This window comes from Dermacentor andersoni, chromosome 3 (genome assembly GCF_023375885.2).
Source record: "Dermacentor andersoni chromosome 3, qqDerAnde1_hic_scaffold, whole genome shotgun sequence".
Lineage (NCBI taxonomy): Eukaryota > Metazoa > Arthropoda > Arachnida > Ixodida > Ixodidae > Dermacentor > Dermacentor andersoni.
In genome coordinates, this window is record NC_092816.1 from 133,184,896 (window position 1) to 133,207,095 (window position 22,200).

The 22,200-nt window shown below is 47.6% G+C and overlaps 1 long non-coding RNA gene across 1 annotated transcript in view; it reads right to left on the minus strand.

The window, feature by feature from the left end:
• Positions 1-8,357: 8,357 nt before the first annotated feature.
• LOC140216767 (uncharacterized) overlaps positions 8,358-22,200 on the minus strand; it is a 44,151-nt gene continuing 30,308 nt past the window's right edge. The window contains exons 3-4 of the long non-coding RNA XR_011893454.1: positions 19,141-19,204; positions 8,358-8,943 (exon numbers count right to left, since the gene is read on the minus strand). This is a non-coding gene — a long non-coding RNA (uncharacterized lncRNA). The remainder of the gene's footprint in view (positions 8,944-19,140; positions 19,205-22,200) is intronic.

Consider the following 22,200-nt stretch of genomic DNA (forward strand, 5'->3'; position numbering starts at 1 on the left):
TGGTCGCCGCTGCGGCGACAGGTAGCGGCCTGGTGACGGCGAACGGGACGGTCGTCGAGGACTCCATTGGGTAGCGGCGAGGTAGTCGGCGATGTCACGAGGGCGTTCACCTACCCGAGGGCGCGGTGCGTTGACAGCGAATCCTCGCAATCCCAGGTCGCGGTATGGCCATCGGCGGTACACATGGCCGGCTTTGCCACTGTGGTAGCATAGTGGGCGGTAGCTGAGCCGGGCGACGGGTGGGCGTGCTGGCGGCCGCAGCGGTGGTCGACGGAATTGCGGCGTTAAAGGGCCCTGGCGTGGGTGTTGAGGTGGACCTTGACGGCGGGCGACGGCGCCGTAGGCCGTCGCTTCTGGCTGGGGCTGCGACGATTGTGGTTGCACATCGGGAACTCCGAGCGATCGCTGGACTTCTTCTCTGACAATTTCGGCGATTGAGGCAACTTGAGGTTGCGTTGAAGGGAATATCCTTTGAAGCTCCTCTCGTGCTGATGGTCTCGTGCAGGTCGTCGGTGGCGAGTGATTGAACTCCGGCATAGTTTGCCGAGTTCATGCGGCGGTTGAATTGCCGGTTCCGCATTTCGAGTGTCTTCTCAATGCCGGTGGCCTCGCGAAGGAACTCTTCTACGGTCGTCAGTGGGCTTCGTATTATTGCGCCGAAAAGTTCCTCCTTTACACCACGCACCTGTAGGCGGAGTTTCTTCTCCTCGGACATTTCCATGTCGGCGTGGTGGAACAGACGGCTCATTTCCTCGGTGAAGATCGCGATTGTCTCAATCGGCAGCTGCGCTCTGGTCTCCAGTGCAGCTTGGGCTCGCCCTTTTCGCACGACGCTTGTAAATATTTGCAGGAAGTCGCTTCGGAACAGGTCCCACGTCGTCAAGGTGGTTTCTGGGTTCTCGAACCACGTCCTGGCGGCGTCCTCCAATGAGAAATAGACATGTCGTAGCTTGTCGTCGGTTTCCCAGCTGTTAAACGTAGCGACCCTCTCATACGTTTCCATCCAGCTTACCGGATCCTCAAATATGGAACCGCGGAACGTCGGTGGTTCCCTGGGCTACTGAAGAATTAATGGGGCCGCTGCGGCTGCCATTGGAGATGTCTCCTTTGTCGTTTCTGGACGATTTTTTGGACTGTCTTCTTAGTCGTATCTGGTAGAAGACCGTGTTCCGGGGGCTGCTGCTGTAGCTGGCGGCTTGCTCGGTGTTCCGGGACGACATTGGTGTTGTCTTTGCGGTCCGGGCTTGGATTATGGCTTGTCGAGGGCGTCCGGTACATGAACATAAAGCGCCTCCACCAGATGTCACGTGGTGCTGACGTTGACGAACGCAGTAGCAATAATGTGAACGACAAAACTAACCTTTATTGGGTGAACCTGTGCCCACCAAACAGGCTACGCTTATAGCACAACGATAGCGGCGAACACGGCCGGCGATCGTCGAAAATCCGATCAGCGGGTCAAGCGCGTCGACTTTTATACAGCAGTCGTCGAATGTTCCAGAGTAATCGCAGGGACCCGCATGCCTTCCACAAAGTTCTACGGCATTCGCGTCGCGCATGCATGCAATCAGATTACACAAGGTTCGGTTGGAACCATCGGATGGAACCATCGATAACATTCTAGAAACGATAACATTTCGTGGACGTTAAAAGCGCTCACCCGTAAAAGATAAACCAGTTCACGTGTCAATATAAATGCCGTTGTTTGAAATTTCCAGCATGTGCACATATATTATAAATAATGAATCTCTCAATGTGAAATCAGAGTGTTGCATCCTATAGGCATTTTCAAAAATTACTTTTAGCACTGGGTCTGTAAAATTATCATGTTAGTAAGTCAAGGCCTTAAATACAGTTTTTTCATCCAGCCAAGTAACTTCAACGAAAGTGCATGCAAGAAATTCTGGGCTGTTTAAAACAATTCCCTTGTTAGTTTCTGAAATACCAATATGTCAATATTTCTGCAGTAGCTGGGTTACTTGCATTTTTTGGCCAAATAAATACCGCACATTGATATATATTAGTAAATCTTTAAAAAAAGCTTGTAATATAATTGTAGTTCTCTAGAGCTCTATAAAACCCTGTACGTTCTGCAAGCTTTAATGCAAGATGAAGAAATTTTTTTACAAGTTCTTGAAAATGTTTTTGCAGGCAGGGTTTCACTACTCACGGCGTGTAACGTGTTAATCTTACTGTAACTGTTTGAAGCACCTTTGCTACAAATTGTTGCGATCCTCAAGGTTGCACTCTTCTGCTGTCATTTTTCAAGGGATCGCTAGAGATTTGTTCTGTCTGAAAAATACAGTGTCTTTCTTGACATTGCCAAATGCTCAATAGTTTCGACATATAACGATGTTGCCAGGTATATGCTCAAGCCTTCACAGTTTGTGTATTCCATATGCAATCTGTGTAGAGAATATAACTTTCAATTTACCATAGCAAACTGAATAAAGGTGGCGTAACAATGCTATGTCATTGTAGCTGCGTCTTTGCAGGGCCGCAACTGCCTAATTCAAGGTGAAACTTTACCTGAAATACATTCTGTATTCCATTGCTTGACTGCTAAGCTGTACCTACTTTGCAAATTTAGAGCAGGCTGCTATCACCTACAACCACCAAATAGTCAAGACTACAGCCTCCTGAAAACTTTGCAATATAGGCGACACTTACAGTACTTGGTGATTTGTACGTGCAACCTTTTCAGTTAGATTTAAAGTGTCTTCAAGGAAAACAGAGAAGAGAATGTCATTTGTGACCTGTCAGTGTCAGACTACCCCCGTCGCGCAGTCAATGAGTCTTTTGGCGGGGTTTGTAGTGCATGCATTCGGGGGGTTCCTTTCTCAGGTCAGTTCATCTGGTCGTTCCATTTAGTTCTGCGCACAATGCCTTCGGCTCTTGCGGTGCTGTGAGGATCACTCGTACATCATACCTGGCAGCTACATCTTCAGTCGGCGTGATACTGTGTGTATGCAGGAAATGGTTATGAAAGGTATGCCCCTGGCAACTTCCTTCGTACTGGGCCCACATTGATACAACTGCATCGCCCATCTGTGGCAGGGGGTAGACATATATGCGTGTGAATTTGTTCAGCGTACAGCAATCGACACAAAACACGCACTCAACCGTCTTTCTTGTGCACTAGAAAAACTGGGAAGGACTGGAGACTCGAGATAGGACGTACGATATTTCGTCGAAGCATCTCTGATACGTCTCCCTCGATGAATTTGCTCTCTGTAAGAGACACGCGATATAGGCGCCGCTGAACAATGCGGGAGCCGTCAGTCTGTACGCGGTAACTAGCGGTGGTAGTCAGACTGAGGACGGTGGCATTGACGTCTACCAAAAAACGGTGTTTGTTCAGTAGGGCGATGAGATCTTGCCTCTGGGCACGTGCCAACTCAGGACTTATGGTTGTCGACAGTGGTGTCGAAGATGCATTACTTCGCGGCTATGTTGACTCTTGTGGCACTCTCAAAAGGGCGATAACTGCAACGGGATGAGTGCCAGTCGCGCAAGTAACCATTGATCCATTGGGCAACAGCTGGGGTTCGGGAGTTTAATTTAGGACCGTAAGCAATGCAGACCCCTAAGAGAAGCGAATAAGGGCAAGGGTAATCGGAATTCCTCGAGGTAGGGTACGGCCGTTCGGTAGAATGAGCACATGGCCGTCCATAGTTTCGTTTGAGTGGACCCTTATGTCTTCTGAAGATGGACAGAGAACGTAATCGGAAGAGGTGACGAAACGAATGCGTTCTACCTGGTTAGGGAAAGAAGAGCCGGTAGCTGCCATTTCTATGAGGCACTGACGACAAGACAAAGAAGCAGACGCAGAAGTCCTACCCCAAGGTTCGCTCTGGGGTAAAGTCACGAAATACCGCAAAAACGATGTGGTGACGAATTGCCTCTGTGGAGACAAGAAAGTACAGTGCGTGATTGCACGAATAATAGCGTTGGTCACTTCACGAAGAGAACTGTCGGAGACTTTTCGGAGGAGGGAACAAATGCCAGCGCGAATAATTGAAACGGTAGCGCCTATGTCAAAGAGAGCTTCGACACGTACACCTTCTACAAACACTGATAACAAGTTCGACAGTCAGTATTGAGGAATTGTAGTCTGTTCAACAGATGCAGTTTTGCCTCGTAAAACCTAATCGGGGCCTTTCCGAAGTGGGTGTTCGGGACATGAGAAGTGGCCGGAGAGGCGACGCTGAAGAATGACGTGGAGAGGCTGACCTGCAGTGAGATTCAGGATAATTGACAGGTATAGTACTAGGGTAGGGAGGAGAAGGTGAGTGGTGATACAAAGAGCGGTAGGACGTGTGCTGATGGCCTATTGCTGGACTCACACCTCTACGTTCCTTAGGAGCTTGGCCACGTTACTCATCCTGTTGACGTCTTCCCCATAAATCAGGACAGGTGCCCTTGATACCAACAGGCCTCGGGTCTGGCAGGCCTCGGAGCCGAGTCGCAATGCCGTACACGCAAAAGCGGCGACAACGAAGCCACTGGAACGTTGTCTTCTTGTGTAGGCAGAGGTGTGGTAATGACTGGAGAGAGCGCCGCAACGTCGGCATACGTCGGTACTTGACGAGTACAAGGACGGCCAGAGCGTGGTAGAGACGTGGTAGAGAATGATGTTGCACAAGTCGGTCGGTGAAGGAAGAACGGCATTTTCCCGAACGCTAAAAGAGCACCGACCGTGAAGGTTTTCACGAACAATGTCGCTGGTAAGTGTGCGCAACTCCCTGACCAAAGGGAGACGAATGTCGAAGGTATCGGTGTATGGCCGAAGGGACTGGAGTTGCCCAAGCCGCTGGCAAGTAGTGATCTCATCCAGCATATTTGCGGGATTTTGCGTAGAAAGGCCGTTGAAGCCGACTGTTTTTGCGCCTTTAAGGTGGGAAGCCACACTAAAAAAAATTAATTCAGCAACCAGGATTATAATAATCTTTTTGTCTTATTAAGCACGTTTTATGTAACATATTTCAGTGTTTAAGGTGCAAAAAGGAGTTCAAATTTTTTTGAGGGAGGTAGTTATAGTAAAAAAATGTGCTAAAGTTGGTAGTCGCGCCAGCATTGATAAGTAACTACTGAAATGAATAATTGAAGAAAGCTTTGGCATTTGCGTAGCTAAATGTGTCCTATGGAATGAACCAGGATAAACATAATGTGATAAACACTAAAGAATAGATCCTCCAAAAACTAAACAAAGTTAAGAAACTGATCAGTTTTGGTCACATTTATTTGAAGAATAGGCCCTAAAGTCATAACTATTGCATGACTGTTTTTCATTGTGGTTCATTTCACGCATATGTATGTGAGGAATGAGCGTGCAAAATTCAATTTCAAAATATTCAATTAAAAAAAGTTGTCATCATTTGCGTAACATGAGGGGAAACAAAATCTTGTTTTGAGAAAAACATAAATAAAGATTTCAAACCATCTGAAACATGGGAGAAACAACACATAGAGGCCTAAAATGCGCCAGGCTCATACCTGGGGCCATAGTGAGATGCAGTAGAATCCCCTTTCGTTCATGCGGCTGCTCGCCTTTTCTTCCTAGGCCGTTTTGTCTCATCAATTGGTTACGTAGAGCCTTGTGCATAACAATGCAAGCTCTTGTCGTGTAGTACCCTGGTTCAATGCCAGCCTGCCTCAGTATGTTGAGGGTGCTTATGCTACAATTATTAAAGTGTGCGACAGCGTTACGCAAGGCAAACAGTATTGTAGGGAACCTCGGGAGCCCGCTGCCATATAAGTCCATTGAAGCTTTCATTTGCATGTTGTGTCTTGCCATGCAGACACTTTGATAAAAGTTCATCTGAGCACGGATCGCTTTACAGAGCTTTCACTCTGCTTAGCAAATCATTCGGAAGTCCTCCTCTCTGGACATTCCTCTCTTGACGGAATGATTCTACCCTTTTGTACCCGCACCAGCTGTTAGGTCCTACTGGGCACACGTCGTGTCGTGGTTGCGCATCTGTAGAGCTGCATGGGAAGAGGCTCACCAGGGTGGCAATTCATCTCTGAAAGGTTTCCCACATTAGCTCCTATAGCGAACCCATAGTAGTTTTGCAGCTGGTCAGCAAGGGCATCAATCAAATTTCCTTTACCACCAAGCCCCTGCACTGCTTTCTTGAGTTTCCTCAGGCGGCAGCTGACACGCTTCTGGACATGCCCAATGCATTCATGTTTCTGCACGCTGTTTTCTTTATACATGTCCTTTACAGTGGCATAGCTCTTTGAATCACCATCACCATAGTACTGCAGGTACTTCAAACGGACGATGAAAGTGCGGCATATGTTGCGCTTACATTATTATTATTATTCTTATTATTATTATTATTATTATTATTATTATTATTATTATTATTATTATTATTATTATTATTACGTGAAGGTACGGGACATGTGGGTGTGTATGCTGTCGTGAGCGCGAGCCCTTATCTCAGTTCCTAAGTTGGCTGCAGAGTCTCAATGTTGCCTATGTTGCGGCTGAACTTACTTAAAGTTTAGTCCCAATAAAACAATTGAGTTTATTACACAGTGCACTTATACTGATCTCGAACTTCACTGAAATATTGCCGTAGGGCAACGTGCGAAACGCTATTTTTTCAGGAGTGAAAGCTTCCTGCTTTATATTGCTTTCTCAATTTTTACACAACAGTATGCATCTGTTCTTTAACAATGTTCCTCTCGCTACCTGAGTTCGGCAGGAAGCAAGCAATTTATTTGAAGCACTCGATGAAATATATTTCTTTTTTTCTTGAATAACGTGCTGTTCTGAGTAAAAATGCCCGGGCTCAGACAAAAAGAAAAACTCAGATAATTTTGGAAAAGCCCGCTTGTTCTCGCTTTTTCCCAGGGCACGAAAGCGAAAAACAAAAGCAAACTAAAGGGTCGAAATCCACTGAATAACATGGAATGCATTATTGTAACTTATGCGAAAGTTAGAGCACTATCACTTTGTGATTATAAGCCTTCAGGCGACATATTATATTATCTAGCTTGAGTAACATATTGGATAGTGGTGAACTGCTTTCTGAAGTTGCTGTGAACATGTGAGCCAGATATTGCTCCACTGCCTTCAGCAGTGAATTCTTGATCTACTGTTTGATTTTTTTTTAAAGCTTTCCCATCTGTCCTCTTTCTAACCCCCATCTTCGAACCCCTGTGTAGAATAGCTAACCAGAGACTAATATCTAATTAACCTCCCTGCATTTCCTCTTCATATTTCTTTCTCTCTATCTTTGAACTACTGTCAAACAACAGCGAAAGATCGCTTGCTCTCGCTTCCGCAGCGCCACCGTACAGCGTCATCGAAAGCAGGTCGTCCACCGATGCTATTGTCTAGTTTTGTTATAACGAGAGCCTATTACACAATTGCTAATTTTAGTTAAACGAGTGAAACGGATATATGTCTGCCATCTAAAAAAGACAGGAAGTTAATTTCGCGTTTGCACTGCGCGTAGCTGCGTCTGCTGCGCGTGGCATCCGCGATCGTAGCGGCACACTAAGTGGCGCAGTCTGCTGCTGTTGCCACATGTTGCAGCGACGAGCTCCGTCGCCTCCGCAACACTCAATCTTTGGCTGGGGCTTTGTCCTTGGTTGCTCCACTGTGTAGCTCCTAACGCGCTTGCGGGAACGAAATAAAAGGGAAAGCAAGGTATCGATACGACTAACTTGGCTTCTAGTTGAAGGATTCGAAAATTTTTTTGCGGCATCATATTCGCGAGAAGACGTCCTTGAATAGTTGGGCCATTGTTTGATTTGATAGAATAGTGTTCCAAGCCGCTTAAAAGTAGCCAATGCTGGATTTGGAAGCAGCCGCTTAAGTACATTAGGGTGATAAGTGCACCATCTCCAAGTGGCATGAGGCTATAACTGCTTATTTTCTCCTTTTGATTTTGAGAAAGCCAAATAATACTTAAAGAAATGCGACTAACAGATTGGAAGTTTGGTGGCTGCGTCCTGTACGCTTCGATTCACTTATTTTCCACTTCCCATTCACTTATTCCTTTTATTTTTGCAATGACATTGCCTTTTACATGCCCAAGAAACCGTACATCTTCATTGCCATGAATTTTTCAGTGAGCTTTAATCAACTTTTTCAGCGGTCTTTTTGGAGCCGACATTCTGCACAACATGTAGTGGCGACAAAGAATGTTAATAAAGAAACTGTGTTCTGAACAAAAGTTCGTTTTATTATGCCAAGTAGTGTGCAGCTTGTTTTGCTAGCTTCTTTCACATTGCCGCTTGATTAAGTATTTATCAGAGTGCCTTCATCACAATAACATACAACCACAACGGGGGTCACTCTGTAGGGACACAATGTATTTTTGCAAAAGAAACGCAAAGAAAGAAAAGCAAGAACTTTATTCAATATTTTTAGCCACGGTCATGAAGGGGCCGCATGGCACTCTGCAGATAACGTTATTTTGCCCTTAGGTGCGAAGTGCTTAAAGAAGGCAGCACGTTCGACGTGCGTCCTTCATAATGAAACCTGCACCTTGTAAGCAATTCGCTTTAGCACGCGTAACGCTTCGTCCAATATTTACTGTATTGCAGGGCCTTGTATGCGTTCCTCTTTAGCCTCACAAAGCTCAGAAGAAGCGAAATTGTTTCGCTGAGGAGCTTGAGTCGCCAAACATTTATTGATTTACAACACAGGGGGTTATTTAAAGTGTAGCCTGTACTTAGATCTTGCATTGTATAGCATGACAAGACTATGTCCTTCGCTTCTCACGCAGTCTTGTGCGTATCCGACACTAGGGCGGGACCCGAGATGCTGGAGAGAAGGATCCAGCCTCCCTCGACGGGCGTAATGGTCCCCGTGACAAACGCGGCATCATCAGATGCCAGGAAAGCGATGCAGTCGGCAACTTCATCCGTTGTGCCCGTTCGTCCCAGAGCATGCAGAGGACCAGCCATTTTGTCAATCAGCTGCACGAACAAAGAGGTCAGACAGCAAACAGCACGGGAATGTAATAATTTACTGCAAATTTTATCCAGCAAATTAGGCGAGCCTTACAGTCATTGCATGCATTGCACATAAAATAGAAGAAACAGAGCGGCCCTCCGGACCTCAAAATCACAATAATTGGGAAACACCATCTGAAGAAACAAATCATGCCCATTTCCACTCCAACTGACTTGTCCGGTACCCCCTGGTATGGTTCATACTGGCACTCGTACACCTTTGGACAAACATTTTTCAACTCATTCACCATTTTGCAATTTCATTTCGGGCCCAAGTTCACCATGCAAAGAATGCTGGGTGGCGAAGAATCGCGCAGCGAGATATTCTTTGGTAAAAAAATGCTGGCTCTTCCATAATCGACAGCATAGATGTAAGCTTGAAATGGCTGCCGGCAAAGCAGGTTGGTTGGAGTAATTACGACGATTGCACACAACCACCTCACAACTATCTGCAGCGCGCCGGACGCTGACGGCCTCGTCACGCAACGTGGCGCCATCTCTTGAAGGAGGCCGCACAACACTTGCGCCGCGGAACTCACGGACTGGTGGCGTTGAAAAGAGCACAGGCAACTCTTTCTCTGCACCAAAAGTGCACGGTGTACGGTGTACGCTGTATCAAGTGTATGGTGCGCTGTATCTTAAATTACATATAAAGCTTAATATACACATAAAGCTTCAGCGTACTAGAAGTCACACTTTGAGTGAGATTGTGAACATACATTGAGATAAACAAGGGGCAAGATTTCTTAAAACTTTTATCCAAAGTGACTAGCGTATGCAGTGCGGCCGTATACAAAGGCCTGGAGGCTAGCGACTGCATTTTGTTATGTTTTTGCAGGTTGCCCGGATGATCTCGTTTTGTTTTCGCAACGATGGCCGGATAACGGCGGTGGCTTTTGGCTTAAGGCCACTGGAAAGTCGCCGACAACGGTCGCTAAAAGTACTTCCTGCTTAATACCTCACTTGGACGATGACAGCCGCGCTTGTATTAACGTTTACTTCAGCCCGGTCCGTGACTCTGTCCGTGGCTATGGATGTTGCGAGGCGTATACATGCACTTCTTGGGTCCTGAACGCGCGTTTCCGGTCTGCTGCGCACAAGCCCTCCAAGACGAGTGGCGAACTTGTCACGCAGTATCGCGACATGCCACCGAAGTGAGGGCTCGGAAACAAACCGATAATTCCGAGAAAAATATTCTACATTCTTTCCCCGAAGCACAAAAAAAAGGAACAGAGAGGTACAATATAACCGAAGTTGCGCAAGAAAAATGAGCTCGTTGAAGTTAACAATTAGGAACTTCATATTCATTCACTCTGCGAGCAAAACACTGATACTGCTCAATGTGCCATGAAATTTTGTAACGGCTTTTATGTCAGATAGCGTAATTTTGTTTTGTGCGGAGAGGAATGGTCCACATATGCGTCACTTGCAGCGGGATAAGTGGTCCGGCCTTTTACGAATTAAAAGCTACAGCAAAAATTGTCTCGGTAATGGTCTCATGCAGGGGGGAGGCCATGAAAGTTGTCACTATGTCCTGCGTAAGATGCACTGCCCAGCCGCTGCACAGATGTCTGGCACAAACATTGCTAGCGTCTTCATCGAGTGCGAAGTTGCCTCTCTGAAAGGTCGCTCATATCTGAGAAACGATATTGGCAGTTCTGTGCAGTATTCAGTACCAGCTGCACTGCGGCTGCATTTCTTACCATCAAAGTAAGCGCGTCCTATAGTTTTGTCTGAGTTCTTGCCGTAGTATCTCCTCCCCCGTCCGCCCAACCTCCACCAAATTATTTTCATAAATGTAACTCAGTGACTAGTAGCGGGCAAGGAAATGGCTCCCCTTTTCTTTGCCGCCAGTCTCAATATATCAAGGGAAGCCATGTTAGCATTGCTTGAATTCTCATAAAATTTCGGAATTTCTCTGCAGGCCTTCATGCTGTCGTCAGATGGTGGCAGGTTGTCTGACTCCTGAACCTGATCTGGTGCGTTTATAGAATGAGAGTTGTGTGAAGATGTTTCAGAAAGACAATTTCATTCAATAGACGATGTGAGGTAGACAATTTGACTATCATAAATGTACGCTAAAGAAATGTACTAGGCGTTAATATGTCTTCAGCATCAGTAAAAGTGAACCGGAAACTTCTTTGTCATGAGAGGTTAGGGGAAAAAAAAGCAAAAACGTTATGTTGACATTGAGAATAATGCTGCCATTAAATGCTCGCCATAATAAATTGAGATTTTTACTACAGCGAGCTGTTGAAGTACGAGAAGGTGCTATGAAATTGGTGATGTCACACATACGTACTGCCGAAAAGTGTCGCCGACAGACAAACAATAAACTTTATTTGATCCTGAGGAGCTACTGTCAGGACCCCACAACCGGAGGCCGAAGTTTTTTTACATGACGGACATGTTATGGACCCAATGAATGTAGGTAGCTTTCAATAAATAATCTGTCATTCTGAACTTGTTCGCAGCGGTTGTCGGGAAAGGAACGGCTAATGCTGCTTGTTTGCCAAAACATCGTAGGTTTACAAAAAACATATCCGCACGTTTGGCGCGCTTGGCGCGTTTGGCGCAGCTTTTACCATAGCCATTTGGCAACGTATAAATGACCACGTACTAAGGTAATTGAACAGCAGTAACTTCCCCGCAACACTAAAGTACCGCTTAAATACAGCCAGTCTGGCAGCCACCTATTTCTAACCTAGCAAAACGGGACGTTTCATGGGCATTATATGAAAGTTGCCATAGATAATAGGAAACTGTGATGAAAAGGAAAAGCTGGTAATTATACAGACAATTTTTCAACACCTTGCGATATTATTTGAAAAAGAAAAGTTACTTGCAGGGAGCTTTCTTGGCCGTTTTTTTTTTACTTCAGCATGAAACAGTAATCCATATATTTTTCTCATGCTCGAAATTGTTGCCGAAAAGCTTTGCGGAAATTTTCGATCTGTAAGGAAGTGCGGCTCGAAACTCTGCCCACTAGGCATTGCCCACTCTGCTTGTCTGACCACTCTGCCTACTCTGCCCGCTAGGCATTGTAGAGCACAGCACGGGCCTAAGTGCTCTTCCCGGGCCCGGGCCCGCTTTATGAAGCGAGAGCTCACACCGTGCGTGGGCGTATATGACTGAGCACAGCCCGTGCCCCGCCCGTGCCCCGCCCGGACTTTCGTTACCAAGCTTAGCCAGGGCCTATGTATGCATGACCAGGCCCGACTTCTATATATATATATATATATATACTGTCACCTGGTAGTGACGTTAAAGAACATAGTAGAAATACTGTGAACGACTAAACTCGCTTTTATTGGGCGAACCTGTGCCGACAAAACCGGCCACACTTAAAGCACAACGACAACGGCGAACGCAGTCGGCGATCGTCGAAACTCTGATCAGCGGGTCAAAAGCGTCGGCATTTACACCGCAGTCGTCGACTGTTCCAGACAAATCGCTGGGACCCGCGTGTCTTCCACAATGTTCTACACCATTCGCGTCACGCGATGAAATCAGATACCACAAGGATCGGCAACAACAGATAGCGGATAGAAGCATCGGTAACATTCCAGAAACTTCATATACATGCAGGCGCGTCGTGCACAGTGCGATAACATTTGTTGAGCGGTGAAACGTGGTCACCCGAGAAAGATCAACATTTACACGTGTCAGTACCTTGATCGTACGACTTGGTCCTATGAGGTCATTTAGAATTTGAATGTAAATGTGTATACCTACAAAGAGGTAAATTCACGAACATACAGCCTAAAATATAAGCACACGTAGATAGAGATACCTCTTACGATAGCGCTAAAATAATATACTAGTATCGACAGTTGTAATACTGCCTTAGCAAACTTCGGTAACAGGGAAATGGTTTGAAGAGTGGTTGTCTCTTAATTTATTTTTCCTTACGCGGAAAGACCATTCGAACCGTGAGACCACCAGGACTCTGTAGATACCGAGTTATCAGGTTGGACATTTATTTTTCCGGGACTGCGACCACTTTTGTGTTACGAGCACGCCGTCGCCGCGCTAAGGCTAAGCGCGTGCGCTAGGTGCTCGGCCTACCGGGCTACCTGAAACGTTCCCGCGCGTGTCCGTGCGAGCTCTGCTATGACGCACAAGCCCCTGGCCAAATCAGCGAAGCATGGAAGTCCAAGTATGTGGCAAACATATTTTTCCAGAAGAGTTAACCACCGAGATGGGCTGGTGTACCGGCCGTTCCCGTCGGTGTACCGCCCGTCGCCCAGACGAGCAATGGGGCCGAAAACTATCCCAAGAACAACAACCTAGGACGCGAGACTCTCTCTCTCGCTATATACCCAGGCAGCATGTTAGGACTCAGGTTCTCAAGGCCGGGCGCATGCTCCCTCTACCAGCAAATGAGATCAAGATCATCGTCAGACCCAAAGGAGCACTCAATATTTCCAAGGTCGGCAGCCCTACAGTGACTGCCGCTATTCTTCAAGCAACGCAACTTTGCCCAGAAGACAGTCAAAACGACACAATCTGCTCGAACAACCAGCAAAACATCATGGTGATCAGCACGCCCAGCCGGCAAAATGCGGACCGGTATGTAAGAATCAAGTCCATCCAAGTCAACGGAATGACCCACGAGGTCTGCGCGTACGAAGCCGCCCCAGATAATACTACCAAAGGAGTCATCAGAGGCATCCCTCTCACCGATAACACCAGACAAGTCGACGCTAACATCATAAATGATCGTAATCCTCTAACCCTGGCCGCAAAGCGAATCAGTTCCACCACGACCATCGTCATTGCCTTCGACGGACCTAACGTACCATACATGGTTCGGTATGACGCAACACTAATCCCGTGCTCCCTGTACCGCAAGCAGATCAATATCTGTTACCACTGCGGCCGGCTCGGGCACCGCATGGACGTTTGCCCGTTCCCTAATAACAAGATCTACCGGGGCTACGGAGCTCGCAACCAAGATCAAGATCACCAGTGTACACCCAAGTGCACGTTGTGTGGTGGGCCCCACCCCACAGCGGACAAAGCTTGTACTGCCAGATACAAAACGCCGTACATTATACGAAGACGCCTCGGAAAACAACGAGTAGCACAGCATCCAGCCCTTCAATCAGAAGATTTTCCCTCCATGCAGACCAAGCACCGGTCTCGGTCCCCCTCCCTCTACAGACCGAGGTCGGGCCATTCCAGGTCAAGATCCACGTCGACTCCAGGAGCCAGATATACCTCAGCAAAGCTGAGCTTCGCAGAGGCCCTGACGGGGCTCTCGCGAGAGGGTCACGTAATAGCCCCCCCACTGCCTAAACCCAACACAGACAACACCGATATCGAAGAGCTTAAGAAAGAAAACGCAGTTATGCGTGATTTAATTCAAAAGCTTACCCAGGAGGTTCACAGCCTCAAACAGCCCAAAACCCCACCCACACCCAACACTCCAGAACCCGCTACCAACAGCCAACTCGAAGAACTCTCAAGAACAGCCCCAAAAAAGCGAGCCCTCCAAGAAGGAGCTCAGGGCCAAGTACACTCGGAAGTCAAGGATATGCTTGTAACACTCCAAAGCACGGTGGAAACTTTACAGAATTCTCTAATCGCCCTTATGCACGGAGTCACCGCCATGGAAGCTAATATTCAGACCCTTTTCACACAAATCGCTTCCACCGCTCAAGCCGTAGCCATGGACACCACAGGAACCGTCGCCGCCACCCCGCCACCTGTGGCATCCCCTATCCTTCATCATGGCCCACACTAACACTGACACAACATTCTGGCAGTGGAACTGGCGTGGCTACCTCCATAAACAACCCATTCTCCGTCAACACCTCCGTAGTAGTTCATGTCAACCCGACGTAATCTTACTCCAGGAAACGCACGACATTCCCGTCAACCTTACAGGATATCAACCTTTCACCGCGAACAACGCTCCACACTGAGTCTCCACACTCGTTCGAAAAAGAATTACTGCAATCGAACACGATCTCCACGATCGGCGTATCGAACACCTCTTCATTGAGCTCATCCCACACAGAAAACGAAAGGAAGGAATATTCAACTTCAATATCTACCATACTATCTACCATACTCCATCTCAACGCCATAGCAGATTTCTGACCCTCTTCAAGAAGGCCCTTAACATCGCAGGCAGCAGCCCCCTTATCATCGGAGGTGACTTCAATCTCCCGCACACAGGATGGGATTACAGACACAGCTCTGTTGCAGGTCGTAATTTATGGCAAGACTACCATGATCTCGGGCTTACACCCATTACTGACCCAGCTTTCTCCACTTGCCTCGGCACTTCTACTTAACGAGACACGACACCAGACCTCACTTTCACCAAAAACGCACACAACGTCCATTGGCGCAACACCCAACACGACCTCGGGAGGGATCACTCTATCATCGAAATTACTCTCCCACACCTAACAGCCGTTATGTGAAGAACAAGGGACTTTACTTGGACGGACTGGGATGCGTTCCGTAAACGCCGTGTAACAGCAACGACGGACACTCCCATTACCGACATAGAATCATGACCATGCGATCTACTGTCTGATACTAAATCGGCCACCCCCATTATCACAACAGATGCCCCGACTGAGCGCATGGACAGCAGACTCACCCACCTTATCGAGGCCAAATCATCCATCCTCTCTAGATGGAAGGGACAACTGCTCAATAGAAGACTCAGACGGAAGGTCGCACTTCTCAACAAGGAAAGTGAAGCACACTGCCGCGTTAAAAGTCAACAGCAATGGACAGAGCTCTGTCACTCTCTAGACAGGCAACTCCACCACCCCCGCTCGTGGAAAATCCTCAAACATTTGATTGATAGCACCACCACCCGCTCTTATCAACAAGATCGTCTCACCAAGCTTTTATTCACAGAAAGCAAGACACATGGCCAGGACCACTTTAAGAATAGCTTATGTCAAAAGTACATCCCATCTGGGCTCACTCAACCTCACGGGCCATACACAGGGACCTCCAACCCTGCCCTTGATTAAGATTTCAGCGTGACAGAGATTCATGCTGCCCTGCGCAAGCTGAACAGCCGTTCGGCGCCAGGCCCAGATGGTGTTACGAATAAAACACTAAGAAATCTAGGTGACCCCTCGGTGCAATAACTCACCGAATACATCAACAACTGCTGGCGCCAAGGATCCAATCCTCCGACATGGAAAACGGCCAAAGTAATTCTCATCCCCAAACCCGGTAAGCCATCTAGCCTCGCCAATCTCCGGCCCATATCGCTAACTTCATGCGTAGGCAAGGTCATGGAGCACGCTCCCCTAACCCGGGTAAACACTCACCTCGAGGACACATCTGTTTACCCCCACACGATAATTGGCTTTAGACAGCATCTTTCCACCGAAGACGCTATGCTCCAACTTCAGCATCAAATTCTAGATGGCAAATCCCGTCAGACGAAGGCGATCTTGGGCCTCGACCTCGAGCGCGCCTTCGATAACATAAGGCACTCCACCATCTTCGAACGCATCTCCTTGCTCAACCTTGGAGAACGCACTTACAACTACGTAAGAGACTTTCTATTCAATCGGAAGGCCTTCCTGTCAGTCGGAGACATTCGATCGGAGGAACTCACCCTCGGCAGCACGGGCACACCGCAAGGTTCTGTAATTTCCCCAATACTGTTTAATCTGGTTATGCTCGGATTAGCACAAGAACTACAAAAACTCGACGGCTTTGAACACACCATATACGCCGACGGCATTACAATCTGGGCTGCAAAGGGCAGTGACGGCCAAATCGAGGCTGCCCTACAAAACGCCATTGACGTCGTAGAAGATTATCTTGAAGGCACGGGACTCTGCTGTTCCCCTGAAAAGTCGGAGCTTCTACTATACCGCCCAACACTCCGTGGACGCCCCCCACGGGGTTCCACGAAGAAACGCGAATACGAGGAAATCGAAGTCCATCTGAGGGATGGCAGACTCATAACCGTGGTCCCTAGCATCCGCATCCTTGGTATGACCATAGAAGCCAACGGAGCTAACTCTACGGCTATATCCAAGATCCTTCGACAGACCGCCAATACATCCAGACTGCTGAAATGAGCGACCAACAGACGAGGGGGTATGAAGAAGGAAAGCCTCATCCGCCTTGCCCAATCTTTTATCATCTGTCACATTACTTACGTTGCGCCCTTTCTCAACTGGTACAAAGCTGAATAGACTAAACTGGACATCATCATCAGAGGAGCCTATAAGCAGGCCTTAGGACTACCCAACCACACCAGTACGGAACTTCTACTATAATTAGGTATCCACAACACGCTAGACGAGTTAATCGAAGCCCAACGTAACTCTCAACTAGAGCGGCTTACCCTCACGGAAACGGGCCGCAGCATTCTAACCAAGCTTCATATCGCTTACCACCGTCAACATGGAGACAAACAGTCAATACCACGCGACATTCAGCAATGGATACAAGCCGACCCTATTCCCAAAAACATGTAGCCAGACCACCACAAAGAACGCAGGAAGGCACGAGCTACCTCCCTAATCAAAGCTTATGCCAACACCGCGGGCGTCACCCTCGTCGACGCAGCGTTCAGCGCGGCAGCGAAACGTGCGCCTGAGCAAGCGGAACGAACCAAAGAACTCGGCGTCTCGGAACGTCGTGATCGGCACGGACAACCGGGCGGCGACGCGCCTCGCGCCGGTCCCCGCAGAGTCCCAATGCGCGCGTGGTGCGCCACCTGTCGGGGCCGCGCCGTACATTGCGAGGAGGGGGTCTTCTGTGTTTGCCGCAAGATGGCTCTGCGTGTGCGGAAAGCGCAGAAGAAATGTAGCGGAAACGTATTTCGCTACGCGTTTAACTACGACTTCTGTAATTTACATGCTCATAATTACCGATATACGCAGCAGCATAACTTTCTACGGCACGCTTGTAAGTCAACACCGCATTCACTAGAGGCGTTTTTGTCCCACTTTGAACGATCGAGCTCAAGGCTGAGTGGTAGCGTCTCCGCCTCACACTCCAGAGACCCCGGTTCGATTCCCACCCAGCCTATCTTGAAAGTTGTTTTTATTTATGAATTGCCTTCCGGCATTTTTCTCTCATGGCCAACGCCGCCGACGCCGACGACACCGGCTTTTCTGCGACACGAGCTCCTTAACGCTGTCGCGTTAAAATGCGGTGAGAGAGCAGTGGCGCGAGTAGGAAAGCGGGGGAAGGCACGACGAAAGCGTGAGAAGAAAAGATAAGTGCGAGAACGGCGGCTACAAGATGGCGCCAGAGTAGCGCGCCTTGTCTTGGACGTTTCTTCGCCGGCGGCTTCTGCGTATCGCGCCCACGCGTCACCCACGCGCTGCCCCCGCGGCTCTCGCGATCCCCAGATTAGCGAGGCACTGGCGCCAAACTTCTCTCCGTTTGCAGCGTGCCGCACGAGACGCATTGTCCACACCAGCCAATATATCGCGAGATGAAAACACGTATAGAGCTGCGCTGAAATTTTGCATTAGAGAGTATCGTAATCGTCGGCGATTTCTTCTTAAAACTTTGCCTGACAACGTATTACCAAGAATTTTCACATTTTTTGTTTTCTTTTATGACCGTAGCCAATATCGTATCACAGGAAACTCTTCTATCCGACTTTTTTTTCTCTCTTACAGCGTTTCTTGTTTACTATGTATCACACTTTATACCACTCCCTTGTATAATGCCTGCAACCCTGAGAGTATGACGAATAAATAAAATATAAAAGAAGTTACATTAGAAAGAAGCAAATCAGTTGCAGTTAGAAAATTTAACCTTGCGCATAGACAGTCACATTCAATATCAGCTTCGACAGGGTGCCCATGGTTAAAGGGGCTTCAAGAGGAAACTAAATATGCAAAAATTGAAGCACTAAACACTATTTCAAGCAAACTGATATTTCCTAAATTAATGTTTCGCATGTCAGTGCTGCCGTGCAGTCCTGGAGCGCCTTTAATCACAGACGCACGTTTTCGCACATAAAACCCCATTATTTTAAACACAGACATAATGCGGCTTCTGACATTAAATGCTACTCTACACTCAAGAAAATACTTAGTACGAATACATCTGGAGCACATCAGACAATCATGCACGATTCACGAATTCTGCCGAGTTCTTTCTCATTATTAGAATCATTATATTACTATTTATGGCACGTACCTCCATGTGTTCCTCTACGCTGAGCTCAGGCCTTTTCCCAATCAACGTCTTGATACGACCCGGGCTGCAAAGAAAAAGCACACAATTTTTATGTCACTTTGCCTGTCATTTTCGCCTATTTCGCGCGTCCCCTTCCTACTTGCGCGAGAGGCGATGCCCTGCACAAAAGCCATGAACACCATTGGCTAATAAGGCAAGCTTCAAGATGAAATTCCCCCTCATTTATCTCCATTTCGCCGTTATCAACTATGTCAGCCTCATAATTCATTCGCTCTTTACCAACCCCTTGTAACACCTTTCTCGAAAATAGTTCATTCTTTGCATCCGCTGGTTTGTTTTCTGATTTCGTCATTGAAAGCACGTTGACTTGCGCAGTGGCACGCCTGATCAGAATCGCACTCCGGGCTTACGAAGCCTTGGGTTCCTGGATAGCTTCGCGCCTGTCTGCGATTGAGGCACCCAGTTATAGCCTATGCGGCCCGTATCACGGTCTCGATGCGATTGCCGACGGTCTTGCTATGTGGTCACCGTAGTACTGTGCTACGTAATAACGACTATAGATAAAAATAATGTAAGTGCGGGGATCCGCCAGAAGATGTGCCCAGTTATTGTTCGCTCCTTCTCGAGAGGCATGGCGATACAAGGGATGCGAACAACCAGGCGCAGCCCTACTTAAAATGCTGGGAGATTGTTTGGTGCTATGGCTTGTACATATCAGCGTTTCCATGTTAGTGCCCATTTTCTCTTATGCCTATGAATGTAACTGGAAATTGAGGACAGCCGTCCATACTTGGCGTTCCAAATTTTCTCATGCATGGGAAACAATTCATTTCTTTTAGGGAGGAGGGCGGGCGAGTTTGTGGCTTGTCAAGTTTCACGCACAAATGTGTACTTGCGCATCTTTAATTCGCCAAGTTATCGAAGCATTGCAGATGCTGCTGACGCCCAATCATATCGCTGTATTTTCCATTCATTGATACTGCTCGAAATGGCGGAACAGCAACGAGGAGAAGAAGTTGCACCCTGGGGTCTTACACAGAGAGCCGTCTCTGCTACAGTGAACACTGTCTGGCCAGCGCTCCCTGGTGGCGCTAGTTAGCGTCAACACGTAAACACTACTAGCATACAAAATGACTACTACGCGCACCATGAAGCACTTTGAATCCACTCCACCCGCGTCACCACAAGCGCTCGTTAAACTGCAGATGTGAAGTATTGCGTGGCCCTAAAGCAGGCAGCTGGCCACTATTGCTCTGGCATGCTGCCTCAACACACCGAGGCTGCGGGAGTGGTTACCCTCACTATACAATGAGAAGAATTACGGCAGCCGTGGTAATGAAGTAACGAAGGTGTGAAGTAAATGTACAATCAAGCAAAGGTAGCATTCTGTCTTTTTTTTAACTGCGTAAATACTTCATTTGTTAAATTGTAATGTATAGCATTCTTAAACTACGCAGTGCTTTACTATGGACGCTGCAAAGGTTTCTTCTAGACAGCGCTGGCGTGAGTTTTGCTGACGACACCTGCGTCATCGCGGTTCTCTCATTTCCATGGTCAGCGCACTATGTTAATGTAACAATTCGTCCATACACAGCACTGCAATCGGACCATGCCTGTGAATCGTCTCGTGTGTTTCATTCATATTTCTCCATGTCACATTCTTTGTTATGTGGCATATTAATTATTTTACTAAAGGTTCTAAGGTAGACCCGCTCAATCCTATATGTTTTCTCGAACGTGCTCTACCGGACTACAACATTCTCACTGGACGCTTTACCGTAATTCTGAGATTGGTGAAGTTGGCTACCCTGAAAGATGTAACAAAGTTTCCATATGAAAAAGCATTCGAACTTGTTCAGTTTTAACGTAATAGTTCTGCGCAAACCCGCAAGGTGGAGAGAAGTAATTAATAAAGGGAAAATCAGACATCCACCCAATCGTACCAGTTGCTGCAAAGGAAACCCATACGGGTTCCTTTAATGAAAAGCCTCGCAGTTAAAGAAAAGCTCGTCCTAGTTTGGGACTCGAACCCGGAACCACCACCGTTCCGGGGCAGTCGCTCTACCGTCTGGGCTAACCAGTCGGCTAGCAGATGACAGGGCGAAGTCCTTTCTAGCAATTACTGCGATTGGGTGGATAGGGAGAAATAAGGGTGACAAAGTATCTCATGGGAGGTACTAAGTACCGCCACTGTCGAATGCTTACTGCTCAGCTGAACCACAACACAGACTATGTTGTTCCGGCGTCCAGGTATTTTTGCGTAAAGAGAAAAGCATGGAAGTAAACGCGCGAACAAGAAACAAAAACTACAGAGAACGAAATGCTGAACCAAAGAGCTCTTGCATTCGTCCAGTGCGCCGCTTGTTTTGTGGGTGCGTGCACGCGTGCGTGCGTGTGTGTGTGCGTGTGTGAGCGTGTGTGTGCGTGCGTGTGCGTGCATGTGTGTGTGTGTGTGTGTGTGTGTGTGTGTGTGTGTGTGTGTGTGTGTGTGTGTGTGTGTGTGTGTGTGTGCGTGCGTGTGCGTGTGCGTGCGTGCATTTTCTGAGCTGCTTTTTTAATTCTATTGATCGATCACACACCAGCTCGACCTGCACTTAACCTCGTGGCATGATGTAATTAGGAAAGAGAGCATAGCCTTGACAACGCTCTGTTGACTGCACTGTGCTATTCACTCAAAAGGACAAAGTAACTGAAATGTACATGTGCGCAATCGCTAAGCACCCATGTGGCTAGCCACACAAATACTAGCCGCACATGACGCTAGTGCATTTGCGTACACATGTACTACAATCTTTATTCAGCCCGGACAATCTTATAAAATATGGCGAAAGAACACGTATTAAGCACCCAATATTTTAAACGAAAGCGCTACCGGAGTCGCTATAACGTAAAACTATTCCCAACTTTTCTATTCCAATTCTGACCCGCCGTGGTTGCTCAGTGGCTATGGTGTTGGGCTGCTGAGCACGAGGTCGCGGGATTGAATCCCGGCCACGGAGGCTGCATTTAGATGGGGGCGAAATGCGGAAACACCCGTGTACTTAGATTTAGGTGCCCGTT